The sequence below is a fragment of the Papaver somniferum genome, chromosome 8 (genome assembly GCF_003573695.1).
Source record: "Papaver somniferum cultivar HN1 chromosome 8, ASM357369v1, whole genome shotgun sequence".
Taxonomy (NCBI): Eukaryota; Viridiplantae; Streptophyta; class Magnoliopsida; order Ranunculales; family Papaveraceae; genus Papaver; species Papaver somniferum.
Genome location: NC_039365.1, coordinates 104,021,651 through 104,036,204, shown reverse-complemented (window position 1 = coordinate 104,036,204; position 14,554 = coordinate 104,021,651). Strand labels below are relative to the sequence as shown.

The window sequence follows — 14,554 nt, the reverse complement described above, 5'->3', positions numbered from 1 at the left end:
GGACATATAAATTCCGAGTATGAAAAAAGAGATATTATGGAATATTTCGGTTTTGGATGTCACCTTGAGTATCAAGGAAATTACTTGAACATTAAGAAACAAAAGTGAAGACACGTCGAAATAGCAGTCATACATACCTTCATGGTGTCATATCGCCGTCATTAATCTCGAAATACAATCTTGATTATCACTCTGACCACTGATTTCCAGTCAGGTCTTCGGTGGTGTGGCGTTAGGGTTTTCTGACCAGAATCAGAGAGACATGAGAGAGAATTTTGTGAAGTATGGTTTGTATTGATCAGAATAAACTTGTTTACATCATCAGCCTTTCTGGATATTTATACATGATATGAACATGATGATTACATGTAGATGACTAAGCATGTGACAAATGATTTAATAATTTCCCTCCTTGCGCTTGTATCGACTTGGGACAACCCTTCGTTATGACTACCCAGCTTTCCAGGCCTCCACTCAGCTGACAACATTGAATTTCTTAGCCTTGCACCAAGACTCAAGGCTTCTGCGTTTAACTCTGTGTCTATGTCGTGCTTGGTTGCTTGCCACTCTATTCTTGGACATCTAGTTCAGGTCTTCGACGTCTGACCTTGAGTCTTATTCCATGTCTCAGCTGTATTACTTTTCAACTATCATTTCTCGGGTAAATGCTATATTTTTCCATCTATAAAGAGTTTAGCACATGTTTAAAATATCACTACACCAAATTTAGTGATTAGCAACGGTAAGTGGCAGTTGCATAGTGGGGTCGCAACAGTTTAACTCTGTTGCAAAAGTCGATGTTGCAATATTTTCGCAATGGCTACGTTGCCGTTGCAACAGTTCTGAACTGTTGCAACGTCAAAAAGTCGCAACTGTTTGAAACTGTTGCAAAATTAGATGGTCGCAACAGCTGAGAACAGTTACGAAAATGGAACTTAGTAACAGTTTATTGCAGTTGCGAATGTTTTGTGATAGACACATTTTTGTGTCCGATTTGTCTCGATTCTATATATTGTTAGGGCTCGTTTTTGTACTTATTATGGTGTTTTATTTATTTGTAGATATTTTTGGCCTATAAACATTTTTGGAAAAAATTGGCTCGAAAAGTTGTCGGAAAACACCCGGAGGACACTTGTTATTCGAACCCCCGGTTTGGATAAGGGGCACCCCCAGGACACCCCTTAAGGCAGCTTCTAAAGGCACCCCTACTCTGGATAGGGGGGCCCCCTTTTTCTTCATCGTTCAAACACAATTTTGGCGGGAAACTATATTATTACCTGCGTGAATTTGGGAGCATCAGTTGGACGTGAAATAACGAGATTCAATGGCTGATTTTTGTTGGGATGGACTTCCTAGAGCATAACAGGGTCGGTATATATGATTGGATCGAATGAATTGGGTTAGATTGACCGGGAGAAGGAAACAGAGGTGTTGTGTCACGGGTTTCTGTTGGAGTATTTTTTCGACAATTCAGGAAGATTAAAGGCTAGAAAAGCTTCCCCAACATTTGTAGTTATCTAATAAAGAGTTTGGAAGTATTGGGAGAGGTCAAATACGCGTGAAGAGAGTTTGGCAGAAAGAAAACTCTGAAACTTGCTGTGGAGATAAACCAAGATTTTGGGGGAGATTTAATCGAGTTGTGGCCTATAAAAGGAGAGGGGATAAGTCATATAAGGGATACGAAGCCTTTCAGAGAAGTTTAGAACACCACAGAGATCCAGAGATCGAGTTGCAGGAAAATACCTTATTCTGTTGCTGCTGCTGAAGAGGAAGAACACGAAGAACATTGACGCACAAGTATCTGTCGCAGAACACTATCGCTATTCAACAACAGAACCCATCTATCGTTTATCAACAGTAATTGCATTAGGTCTTTAGCTACTGTTTCCTCTTTGTAACAGAGATTCTGCAACACCTTCACACTGTTGTGAATCGGCTGTGTTATCACCTTTTCACCTCCTTGTACACTTTTGAGCTATAAAAACATATTTTGAGAACATGGTTAATATGAGGAGCTAAACCCCATTGCTGAGGCGCTAGAGGAAGCTATTTTTCCAACAAGAAGTGGTATATTCTCTTTTATCTATTTATTGCAATTTTATTATGATTATTTTCCTTGAACTAATATCGAATATGATTTTTATTTGAGTAATTGTGATCTATTTTGATGGAGTATGCTTAGTTTAAGACTTTTGATGCTTCATACTTGGTATTTACAATTATTGCTTTTGAAAATCTACTTGTTGCAATAGTAAGAATCAAATTGAACGAGAAAATTGTATGAATACAAAGATTGGATTAAATCACTTTAAACTTGGAAAATAATGGAATCTTAACCTCAGTGTTCTTTTAATATTGATACCAACTTTATCAGTGTTTGTTATAATTATTAGTGAGTTTTCTATTTAGTTTTGAATTTAAATCTAAAGTTATCCTTCACAAGTTCGAGAATCGAATCACTTTTTACCACTATCTACAAATCACATCATTTTGCAACCATAAAAAATAGTAGTTTTGACCGGTCAAAAACCAGGTTTGACCTGGTCAAAACCACATGTTCCCCTGTCAAAAAATCAAGCTTCTCCAGGTCATTTGGAAATTAAATGAACAAGAAGCTAGCATACAATTATTTCATCAATTACAGTTATTTTAGAAGTGAGAACGCACACATTAAAAGTGGCACATTACAAGTGAGAACTTACACATTAACATTGGCATTTTTACGACTTACCAAACAAGAGAACTTACCCAACACTTACAGTTTTTCTAATAAGCTTGTCACTTATACAGCCATTTCATGTTTTCCATATCAATCATTATTCAGCTTATACTAAATACAACCGACTTATACCAGTTCACTTCACATATTACAAAGATCTAGCACGAAAGTTGCTAAGACAGATATGAAACTGAAAGCAAAGATCTCATTAACGCCTTACCAGTTAGATTATAGTACTCGAGAAAGTGGAGGTAGCGCCGCTGTGAGAAAACGTCTACATGAAGAACTTTCCCAGAAGTAGGATAAAAGAAGGAATTCCTACAACTCCCTACGAACCACCTGTTTGACATGTAGACATCAATATTCTACAAAGCACGAGCTCTAAAAATGTAATAGACTCTCTAAAACCAACAAGAAAGTAGAAACTGATACCATTGCGTGAGACTAACTCTACAAGGGATCACCAGTGCTTAACTATTTTTTTCAGCACCAGCACCCCACATTTTAGCTTCAGAAAGTTACAAATGCCACAGTTAGGGTTACGTTTTCACAATCCCTGACAACATTGGAAGGAGAGTAAGGATGATTTTAGTGCCTAACCTGACATAGTTAGTACACGGTGTAACTCTGTGCATTTTGAACAACCATACTAAGACTTCCTGTAATCTCGTCCAGCCATGACATATATTAGCTGAGAAAAACACAATGGAGTTGGGACCAGTGGGTTGTGGGTGCACCAGGAGTTGTGGTGAGCCATCGTTTTACAGTACTGCGCACATTCATTTTAGTCGTTAGCATCAGCCTAATTATCGGACCTTCTCATAAAGAATATGCCAAAAGCATGACATAGTGAATATGAAAGAAGAACAAGATTACAGAAATCATGTCCTTGATTGCATCCGATTAAAAACAGTGAAGTGTTAATGAAGCAGTGTAACCAATTCACATATCTAAGCTACAATTCTAACCATGTTAAAGTAAGAACAAATGTAATTTAGGTGTTAAAGTTAAAGTTAAACAAACCATACATAAACTATATTAATTTCTGAATATTAAGAATGATTTATATACCTGACCAGTACGAGCTCTACCGACTAAATTTGATCATTGTATGCTACCTTGCAAGATTTATAAAGCTATGAAATTATGGGCGACACCAGGGGTACTTTCCTCTCGAGGACTCTCTGATCAAGGATGGTTTTCCGCAGGGACGGATCCAGGAAAGATAAATTTCCTTTTAAGACCCGGGATAGAAGCCTTGGTCGAGCAAAAAAAAGAAAAAAATTGGCTTGTGGACTGGGAAGCCTACCCGGGCTAAAGTCCCCTTTAGCCCAGCTGTAGGTCCGTCATTGGTTTTCCGAGAACTCCATCAGCATATCCCCGCACCTTCTCTACACATAAAAAATATACATGAAGGAAGCCCCAGTTAGCACAGTTCCAACAAATTTATTTCATAAAAAAAATAGATCAAGTATAGATTTATCAGTCCAGGGAAATGCTAGCAGAAAGCAACATATGGTTTCAATTATTTCCTTTGACTGGGGAGGTAGAAGAGGAAACCGGGGAGGTAGAAGACCTAAGATACAAGTAGATGTTGAGTTGTCATACAACACATAAGCCAAATGATTTAAACTAATCATTCGACCCATAAGATTATGAGGAACTAAATAAATCGCAAAAAAGAACTTTGAGGATGCATAAATTGAGAGGTGAAAAACGAACTCAAATTACATATGAAATAAATGGTAAAGCAAAGTCTTCGTGTCACCTACCACAACACGTTATTATATTATAAACGACGTGCGTTACATACTAACAAATTTACAGTCAGCATATTTATTATAAAGAATGAAACAGCTCATAAGCATGTGTCAATACCTAGTTGTGTAAACCCCAGCTTCCAGAGATGTAGCTCCCCCGACCACTACGATCAGATTATTTAGATCAGTTAATAAAGTCTTCACACCACCAGCAGAATAACAATATTCTGAAATTGCAGGTCAATCCAATTGCCTTAATATAAAATTAGTCACCTAACCTAATCCAAGTCCATGTCGCAGAAATGGAATTTAGATTAACTAGATGGGAAAGCATGTCATTAAGATGAAATTCAAATAACTAAATCCTCCTAAGAAGTGTTCAAGTGTTGTACTTAGACAGGTGTGCAATAGGGTCCGAGTAGTGAGATCCCATAATGCACCAAAGTATCACCAGATCCAGTAGCCAATTTTGTGCCATCAGGCTGAATGCAAGGTAATAACAACGTCATTATGACCTGTAGGGAAAGAGGTGTATATGACAAACAAACGTAATCAGTCTCCATAAATTGCTTCCTCATCGAGAATCAAAATCACAATAGAAATAACTATCCAGTACCTCTAATATTGGCAGAACAATTATTGACTGGAAACATGAATCGCATAGAGACCCAACAGTTAGAATTCATACACAGAAAAAATCACTCAAAATCTAAGCCATTCACCCATTAATACACATGAGAATTTTGCCATCCTAGTATGTAACATTCAATTCAGCCGACGATAAAATGGACCTGTATACATTACTCTTTGTTCTATAACTCATACATGGTAGATGATTATGCATTACTCTTTGTTACCCGTATAATCATCTACCATGTATGAGTTACAGGAAACTTAGGAATAGAATTGGATCAACTGATAACATTGTTAGATAGACCAATCAAGGAAAAGCACAGAATCTGTGCGACTATCCTTTTCGACCACAACTTTCTGAAACAAAAGAAAGTATTCTGAATAAGAAAATGAACACAAAACCAAGAGTTTCCTGCAAAAAATTTAATATCCTCACATCAACAATTCTAGCATCGAAAACATAATTCAGTTTCAGAAACTACTAATTAAGAGAATTTAATTTCCGTTAGAAACTAACCCAAATTTTGTCTAACCCCCAAAATGTCAAATATTGTTTCTGGTGAAGGATCAATCAGTTTGCTGCTTGTATGTATTCTTACATAGCTCCCTCCCTGCAACCCTTTAGCCTGCAAGTTCTAAACAAACACAATAATCCTAATTACTCAAAATCTGAAAATTCTCCTTAATCAACCAAAAACAACAATCATCACTCAATGAAGAAAAACAACAATAAAACATCCAATACACTGAATGAAAATATCCAAGTCTTGTAATTAACGATGACATACGAAGAAAAAGAAAACTAACATGTAACAAGCAGGGTGATATCCAGCTCTTTACAGCAGACCTAGAACCCCATCTCATACTGTAACAAATCAAATTGAATTTGAATTTCAAAACCTTAATCTTATCCTGACATATTTATACGGGACGTATCTTTGATTAGTCAAGTATATTCCACGATTTACTGATATCTTGGATATAGGATATTCATTGGTTTGGTATTTTATTAGTTAGGATAATTAGTTTATTTATAAGTTTATCCTGTTTAGGAAAGTTCTAGACTCTAGGGTTTATGGTTGCAGGCTATAAATAGCCTTTTCTATTGTCATTCCAATTTAGCTGCGGCTCGCTATTGTTATTGATTAATGAAACTATCAAGTTTGTTTGGTTAAACACCTTTGTTATTCTATTTTAACTCTTGGATTAGAGTCTTTGCTCCTGGATTGGAGTTTCTATCATCACTTTAAGGAGTTGATTCTCTTTGTCATCATACCGCTTCCGCTTGTGCCATACCAGGTGGTATTTAGAGCAGGTTTTCATGCGTTGCTGTTCGTCTGTGAGGCCTCCTAGAAGAATCAGTCAAGGATTCTTGTGATCTCTAGGATTTTATCAAGCAAAAAAAAATCAATTTTCTATCATCAAGTTTCAACCTATGTTTTGGTACGTATATTATTCTCTATTACCTTTTACTGAAACCTTTGCTTGTTACTTCCAGAGAGAAGTATGTTAAGCGAGATCCGTAAAACTATAGATTGTTGGGTTTTAGTTTTTATTACTCGTTAACATGAACTAATCCCATTAATTATTTCACTCAACTTCTTTTAAGTCGATCTCAGTACTTCTGTCTTCACATATTCTTCCATGTTGCTACACGATACCGTTTAAGATAAATTAGTCATTCAAGCAACCAGACTTCAGAACCATGGCATAACTTCACGTTCAATTTCCCAAGTTTGTTGGAGAAGTTAATGGTAGAGGTTGATACTTTGTAATAGACAGTAGTTGCGAAGAAAATCTGATGTCGAAAAGAATGGCAGAATTATTTGGTCTCAACATAGATTGGTATCCTTGTACTGATTAGATTGAGTGGTTTAACAACGGAGGAACAATAACAAGGGTTGGTGGTTGCATATTTTCGTTGTCCATCGGTAAGTATTATTCTAGTTCAAATTTTCATGAAGTTGTTGATATGGATATGTGCTACATCGTATTGGGAAGACCGTGGTTAATTGATGTTCATGCCACTCGTAATCGATGTGACAATATTTATGAATTCATGTGGAGCAAAACCAAAATCATGATAATACCAGGCAAACGATGGCCGAGTGAATCGAATGAGAAGTCTTTTAAAAGCCCACTTGTTACAACGGGTGAAACTAAGTTTCAAGGCAGCCTTGACCTTGAGGTTGAAAATGACATAAGTACTAATGTCCAAGAAGATACTCAATGTCTAAAGATAATGAAGACACATATACAAAGTTTTATAATAGAACATCCAAATCTTGTGGATACCGGGTGGATGCTGCGTGGAAAAAAACACCATTGGTTGATGAGTCATTACATGCATATACTGAAAGTGGTGGACCTGAATCTATATGCTGACTGGCTAGTAATCCGATGCAAAATTCAAGATCAAGCTGTGTTACCAGTGGTAGTTTCAAGTTTCTCTTTTCAATTTATCATTTTATATGTAAACTCGAGGCGAGTTTCGTCGCAGTGGGGGAGCCAGATTTGGGACGTATCTTTGATTAGTCAAGTATATTCCACGATTTACTGATATCTTGGATATATCTCAATTTTAGTATCTTATTTGTTAGGATATTCATTGGTTTGGTATTTTATTAGTTAGGATAATTAGTTTCTTTATAAGTTTATCTTGTTTAGGAAAGTTCTAGACTCTAGGGTTTATGGTTGCAGGCTATAAATAGCCTTTTCTATTGTCATTCCAATTTAGCTGCGGCTCGCTATTGTTATTGATTAATGAAACTATCAAGTTTGTTTGGTTAAACACCTTTGTTATTCTATTTTAACTCTTGGATTAGAGTCTTTTCTCATGGATTGGAGTTTCTATCATCACCTTAAGGAGTGGATTCTCCTTGTCATCATACCGCTTCCGCTTTTGTCATACCACATATTTATCGAAATTTCATTTACACAATAAACATATATCAAATAAACAAACAAACCCTTTTGTGTTAACCCTAGTCCAAGATGTTTTCTATCTTCTTCATCTTCAACAACGACAATTAGGTTTTGGGTTTAGGGGCTCTTCAAAACAGAAAGAAATTTCTAGAGTTCCGAAAGAAAAGAGGAAAAAGGAGTTGGGGGTTTATGAAGTTGATGATAACGATGTTGCTGGTAGTAGAAAGTGGTAAAAGAATGAGAGAGAAGCATAGATTCATAGGCGAAAACCAGAGAGGAAGGAAAAATAGAATGAAAGGTAGATAAGAGAAGATAAGATAAAAGAGGTATTCTCGATGATGATAAAGGCCGAGTCAGTTTTGAAGCTGATTCCGGCTATCTGAATGGGCTGAAATCGAGTCAGCTTGAAAGTGTGGGTAGTACACATACGAGTCGCACGCGTACAACTGAATTTTGTTGTGAATCGTTACAGTTGCGAGTTTTGTAACTGTTCTCCGCAGTTGCGAATTTTTTGCAACAAAAATTAGCAATTGAAAATTCGCAATAGTTCATAAGTTGTTGCTAATATGAGTTGCTAATCCTTGAATTTGGTGTGGTGTATTATCATAATATTAATGTAAAATTTCCATGTTAACCAAAACATATTCCGATATCTATGCAAACCCTAGAGTTATAGACAAATCAGAAATATGTTTCTTAATTAATTGACATATAGGGATCGGTCCCGCAATAGATCTCCAGGTAGGGATCGACCCTGCTATAGATCATTGGGACCAGTCCTAGTATAGATCCTTACTTAAGGTTCCAGTCCAGATATAAATTCCTAGGTAAGGGATCTTCCTGCTATAGATCCCTTGATTCTTTTCAACTACGAAACAAGGTTCGTAAGTCTACTTCCTTAAACTCATATAGTTAAACATAATTTTTTAGGCTTGCAATCGATCCAAATTAAGTTTAACACACTAAACTACTAACAAATTTCCAAATAGTATTATGTCGCATTTACAAAGTTCAAAAGATGAACGTTATACTCCATAAACCAATATGACAAAGTCGTATAAAACAACTAATATATACTTATTTGGCATTTTTGATCATAACTTAATTATCAAGTCTCTAATATTATAAATATATAAATACAACTTCATATATTATGATTTCAATATAAACAACTTGAAAGAAACATATATAGAAGTGGAAACAAGTCAAGTATGTATTACAAACCTGAAACAGAAGGATTATGTCTACGTTAATATCGATACGTCTTCAGGTTTTTCAGAGTAACACGAGTTTGTTTCAACATTTATAATGTTCCAAGTCTAACCTAACGAAGTTGACTCTAGTAATCTAATCAAGCAGCTTTGAAATTTGAAACTAAAATATGACAACCAAACTTGACATATCAACGCCTGGTCGGTTCATCCGAGCAATGCTCTAACAAGTTTCTATGAGGAAATATTTGTGCAAAAGTACCCCTGATGATAATATCAATGATTACACTCATGTGAGAGTAACAACAACATTCTACTATCTAACTAAAGATATTTTTCCTCACATTATGCATGACTTTCGGAGATACTTGCGACAACCTACTCCTGAAGATTTGAAGAGAGTATAAGTTGAGAATGTCGTACGATGATATCCTGGAATACTAGGTAGTTTGGATTATATGCAATGGTCATTGAAGAATTATCTGGTAGTTTGGAAAGGACAATATAGGGGGTAAAGACTAGCTAGACTAGTTATATGGTATTAGAGGCGGTGACATCATATGATTTTTAGTTTTGACATGATTTTTTGGGAATGCCTAGGTCAAATAACGACTTGAATGTGATGGCATACTCACATTTTTTTGATAAAATGATCAAGGATGTAGCACCTCCTTATAATGAAGCCATCAACAGTTGTCGTTATAATATGGTTTATTTCTTAGCTGATGGTATCCATCATAAACTGACGAAACTTGTACAAGCTTATCGGGTAATATTTGACCTCCCCGATTGGATAAGGTTTAACAAGTATCAAATGACTAAGAGTAAGGATGTTGAGCAGGATTTTAAATAATACCTGAAAAATCTAGGCCTTGATTGTGTCCGTAAAATCCTGAATCCCGTCACAATATGTTATAGGACGGTGTGACCTGTTCTGGTTAGTTTAAATAGTCAGGCCCAGGATTTCTCTACAATTTAACTACTCGATTTGGTACTCTCCCAAACTTCCCATCCTGGTACCCGTTTGAATTTCCTATATATCCCAATAACCTGTTTGGTTAACCATCGAGCAAAGTATTTGAAATCTCTCCTCGGATCTTTCTCGACCAAGAGAGAGGAGTAACGAGATTGGTTGAGGAAATCGCCAATACTTGGGTAACACTCGACTACGTTTATTAAAGATTTATAATCACTCTAATAATATATATTGTTACAAACATGAGCTATATGTAACTAAAACCAAAATTTAATGGCTAAAATCGGTAACTCGTCAACTCATTATATAGAAAATTTATTGAAAATCAACCTCCTCGAGCGATTTAATCGCCAATAATCGGATTCAGGGAGGAATTGAAACTCGTGTCGCTTGATTAGCGAGTACTCGAGTGGAAATCGACCTTGGAGACTTATTTTGGTTACATAACTATCGTGTATTGTCTAATCCCTAAAACACAGTTAGAATCACATGACATACTTGAGGAAATATCATATTATTCTTTCCATATCTTTGAAAGATTTTTTTCTTATTTGATCAAATATTCAATAATACTGCTTGAAACTTTGGGAAAGTTAGCAGAATTTATATGCGATATTAACAAAGATTCAACAAAAAGCAAAAATATTTGATATTGTGACTAGTTTTTGTAAGTTTTTTTGTTGAGACTTCCCGTTTTGTTTTCTCTCTTTAAATCTGATTTAAGTCATTCTTATTAGGGTGTTGCTCGGTTGAATCCACAAGTGTTAGTATGTCATGTCAATATTGGATGACCAAAACTATATATATTGATTTAAGTTTATTAAATATAAGTATAAGATTATATTATTTGGGTTTTATAATCCACCGGTTACCTTTGAAGGTTGAAGACTGAAGATCACACAGAGATATCAGCGAGAACTTTTATCAACAAAGGAAAGTGAAGACTGACTATCCTATTGTTTATGGGTGAAAACTATTTCTGCTGGTTTTGGCAGTTTTCGGTGTGTGTGAATGAGAAATGAATCTAAACTCTAAAAAAATGCACTGCACGGGAGTGCTTTATGATTCGAGATATCAATCTATACAATTCTGGCCTAAACCAAGAAATGGTCGTTCCAGACTTGCTTCGGCCACAAAGTGAAGTAGATAGAGTTGATCTTAGGAAGGGAAGCGAAGAAGGTGTTGAGATTGTGAAGGTGTTGGCTGATTATGACTTGTATCAGAATGATGAACTGGCTCGCAATAATGTAAGCAATCAGCTCTGGATGTTTTATGGATACGGATGACAACACTTGGTTTTTCTGTGTTTTTCGTGTCGTTTGGAAATAGGCTAAGGACCTATTTATACAAGTCATTGAACGCAAACCCTCATCTCGTAGGAAGTGGAGGAAGTTGAGTGATGGAGTAGTGGGGTCGTGTAGGTGATTGCACGATCACGTCATAGCCCACTTCCCTCATCATCTTAACCGTCCATGCCTCCTGACACGTTCTTATATATGGGTGCGTTGCACGCCGCACGTTGTAAACCGCCAGACCAATACCCCAGTAAGTATCCCCCAGTTTGTGACATGTTTGATGTCTCGAGTGAGTGGGTCGAGTCGTGGGACCCGCAGGAAATAACACGTGATGCTATTAGGTTAAATAACTAAGTTATTTAAGAAATCGATATTCATAAAATATCGTGTATATTCAATGCATGTAATGCATCGAATATAATCAATATGTATGAAGCATCGCTGTTTTAAAGCTTAATGGAACGCGGATTAAGCGTCTTAAAATAGCAGCATGTTCAAACATCTTCAAGGGATCGTTTGAAGGCCGCATGGGCGGGCCATCCCTTGGCCGATCATTCCCTGAGGTAGAGTGACGGACGGTGATCACCAAGGTGCCTCATTGGATGTTTAACTCTTAGCCTAGGCTGTCCGACCAAGATGGCAAAGTTGGACGAACGATATGATCTGCGGCACATGTTTGCGACCATTGATGGATTTTAGGGTTTTAAAGAGGTGCAAGCATCACTCTTTAGCTTGATCGAAATCAAGCATGGACAAAGTTTTTGGTGGGACCGACCGGACATGCGTGTAGACGGCTTACCGGTGTACAAGTCAATGCCACTCTGTCTCGTGGAGGTGCGATCTAGGCCACTCAATTTGTCTGGCAAAGGTGAGTGGTCTTGATCGATTTGCGACAGAAATCCTTTTCCACAAAGGACTTTAGATGGCCACGGTATGCCATCTTTGGGCGCGTGTTTCGAGGCGCCTAGCCATGGTCCACCTTGGCCGACCGGTTGCATGCGCAGGTGGGCCCACGGTGATCATGTTGATGCTCTCCGGACCTCCTTAGTCTATACCTATACCCTCCATCCGAGCTGGTGAAGATGAATGGTCATGATCAAACTGCGACATATATGTAATGCCTAGGGCTGCACATGGGCGGGTATGGGCGGGTATAAGCTAAAACCAACCTCGCACCCAAAGATTGCGGATTTTTTTTCATAACCAACCCCGCACCCATAAACAGCGGGCGGGTTTTGTTACCCGCCCGCTACGGGTTGGGCGGGTATGGGTTTAAACGGGTTTAAACCCGCTTTATATTCAAGTATTTAGAGTAACTTCTATTCTCCTTGATTAAGTGAGAAAAAAAAAACAAAACCCCCAAAATATTTATATCTAGGAAGTTCACAGATGAAGATTAAGTGTTGAATCTGTTGATTTTTCGATTGTTGTCGATTTCTGGTGAAGATTCGAAGTTGTTGTTGTCGATTTCTGGTGAAGATTTCTGGTAATTGTCGTTCGTAGGTGAAGAAGAAGAACTGAGGAGGAAGAAGAGGAGAGGCCGAACAGAGAGAAGAGTGTAGAAAGTGAATGAGGGTTATCAGTTATCCTATCTACTAGTATTAGGGTTTCATAATGGACGAGTAGGATTAGTTTTATCTAATGGTATATAATCTGCGGGTTAATTGGGCGGGTATGGGCGGGTATTAGCTTAAACCAACCTCGCACCCACAGAAAACGGGTTTTTTTTTTTCATAACCAACCCCGCACCCACAACGGGTGGGTATGGATTAAAAATCCACGGATTTAGCGGGTACGGGTGGGTTTGGGTATCGTGGGAGGGTCTTGTGCAGCCCTAGTAATGCCACAAACCCTAATTAGGGTTTTGGATCAGTCACGCGTGCACAACTTTGGCCAAACGGTTTGGCAGGATATGCTCCTCCTTTGGTGAGACCGACCATGCGGGGCCCATGTTGTGCCGAAGGTGAACTTATGTGTTCCTGCTCGATAATCCTAGGCGTGATCTAAGCCATCCAAACATGCTGGCGAAGTTGGATGGTTGTGATCGATTTAAGACGCTAGTGGGATTTCCGCGACCCTTTAAGCATCACATCAGACATACTTCGAGAAAGCGTTCATTGCTCTAGGTCTAGGTCGTGAGAAAACCAATCAGGTGGGTGAGGAGTGGGCCAGCTAATATATGCATTAGCGCTTCACTGATCAATCGTGGGATGATCTAATCCGTCCAACCAGGCTGGTGAAGTTGGACGATCATGATGATTTTAAGACTGCTTTGAGCGGTCTTGCTCGTTTGAGCCTTCCCCAAAGAAACGCGGCCATCCCTCTTTGGGGCCGGCGTTTGGCAGGCGTTAGGGGTATAGCGTGGTGTTCGACCGTCTAGGGCATAGGCGGGCCCGCCGGTGAACATCACGGTGATTGCCTGCTCCTGTTAGGATTCGTCTAGGCTAGTTAAATCATGCGGTCAACTTGTGTTGCCGTGATTGTTTTTAAGACTGCTACGGACAGTCCAGATTTCCCTTAGGAAATTAAACATGCTCGATCGGGCTAATTAAAGCGCGCCGACATGAGATTCTCTTCTTTAGAGAATGGTGTGGCCTATACGGGTATTTCGTGCACATCTCAATATTGGCACTTGGAGATTCATGTTACTCTGCTAAGAGTAAACACTCAGTCGTCATGCCACGCCAATAATGAGAGTTCACACGGAAATACTAGGCAAATCATGCATTAATTAACAATGCTATAAATTCACAGAATATTTGGGATTGTTGCTACATGCACCATTCTGGGTGAATTTTGTATATTTATTGAATTTCTTCAAATAAATAAAGCGGAGAGGTTTTCTGCACTCATCGCTTATCAAATGGCTTTATCCTTTGCAGGATGTCAACATATTAAATGGCTTTAACCTTTGCAGGATGTCATCACATTAAATTTGGTTTTATAATTTTAGCCCTGAACTAAAATCCACCATCAACACCTATTTAATTATTTTATTCTACATTTCTTTTAATACATTGTCGTTGGTTATTGGT

At 37.9% G+C, this 14,554-nt stretch overlaps 1 long non-coding RNA gene across 5 annotated transcripts; it reads right to left on the bottom strand.

Moving 5' to 3' along the window:
* Positions 1-2,670: 2,670 nt before the first annotated feature.
* LOC113302420 lies at positions 2,671-6,109 on the bottom strand. 5 transcript variants are annotated; one of them, XR_003336880.1, is made up of 8 exons: positions 5,920-6,109; positions 5,630-5,747; positions 5,096-5,524; positions 4,872-4,994; positions 4,598-4,643; positions 3,791-4,110; positions 3,320-3,488; positions 2,671-3,058 (listed from the first exon to the last, which is right to left on the bottom strand). It is a non-coding gene; the product is annotated as an uncharacterized LOC113302420 (long non-coding RNA). The 5 variants fall into 5 exon arrangements; XR_003336879.1 differs by having other exon boundaries at positions 4,872-5,524; XR_003336883.1 differs by having other exon boundaries at positions 3,791-4,105; positions 4,872-5,524.
* Positions 6,110-14,554: the final 8,445 nt, after the last annotated feature.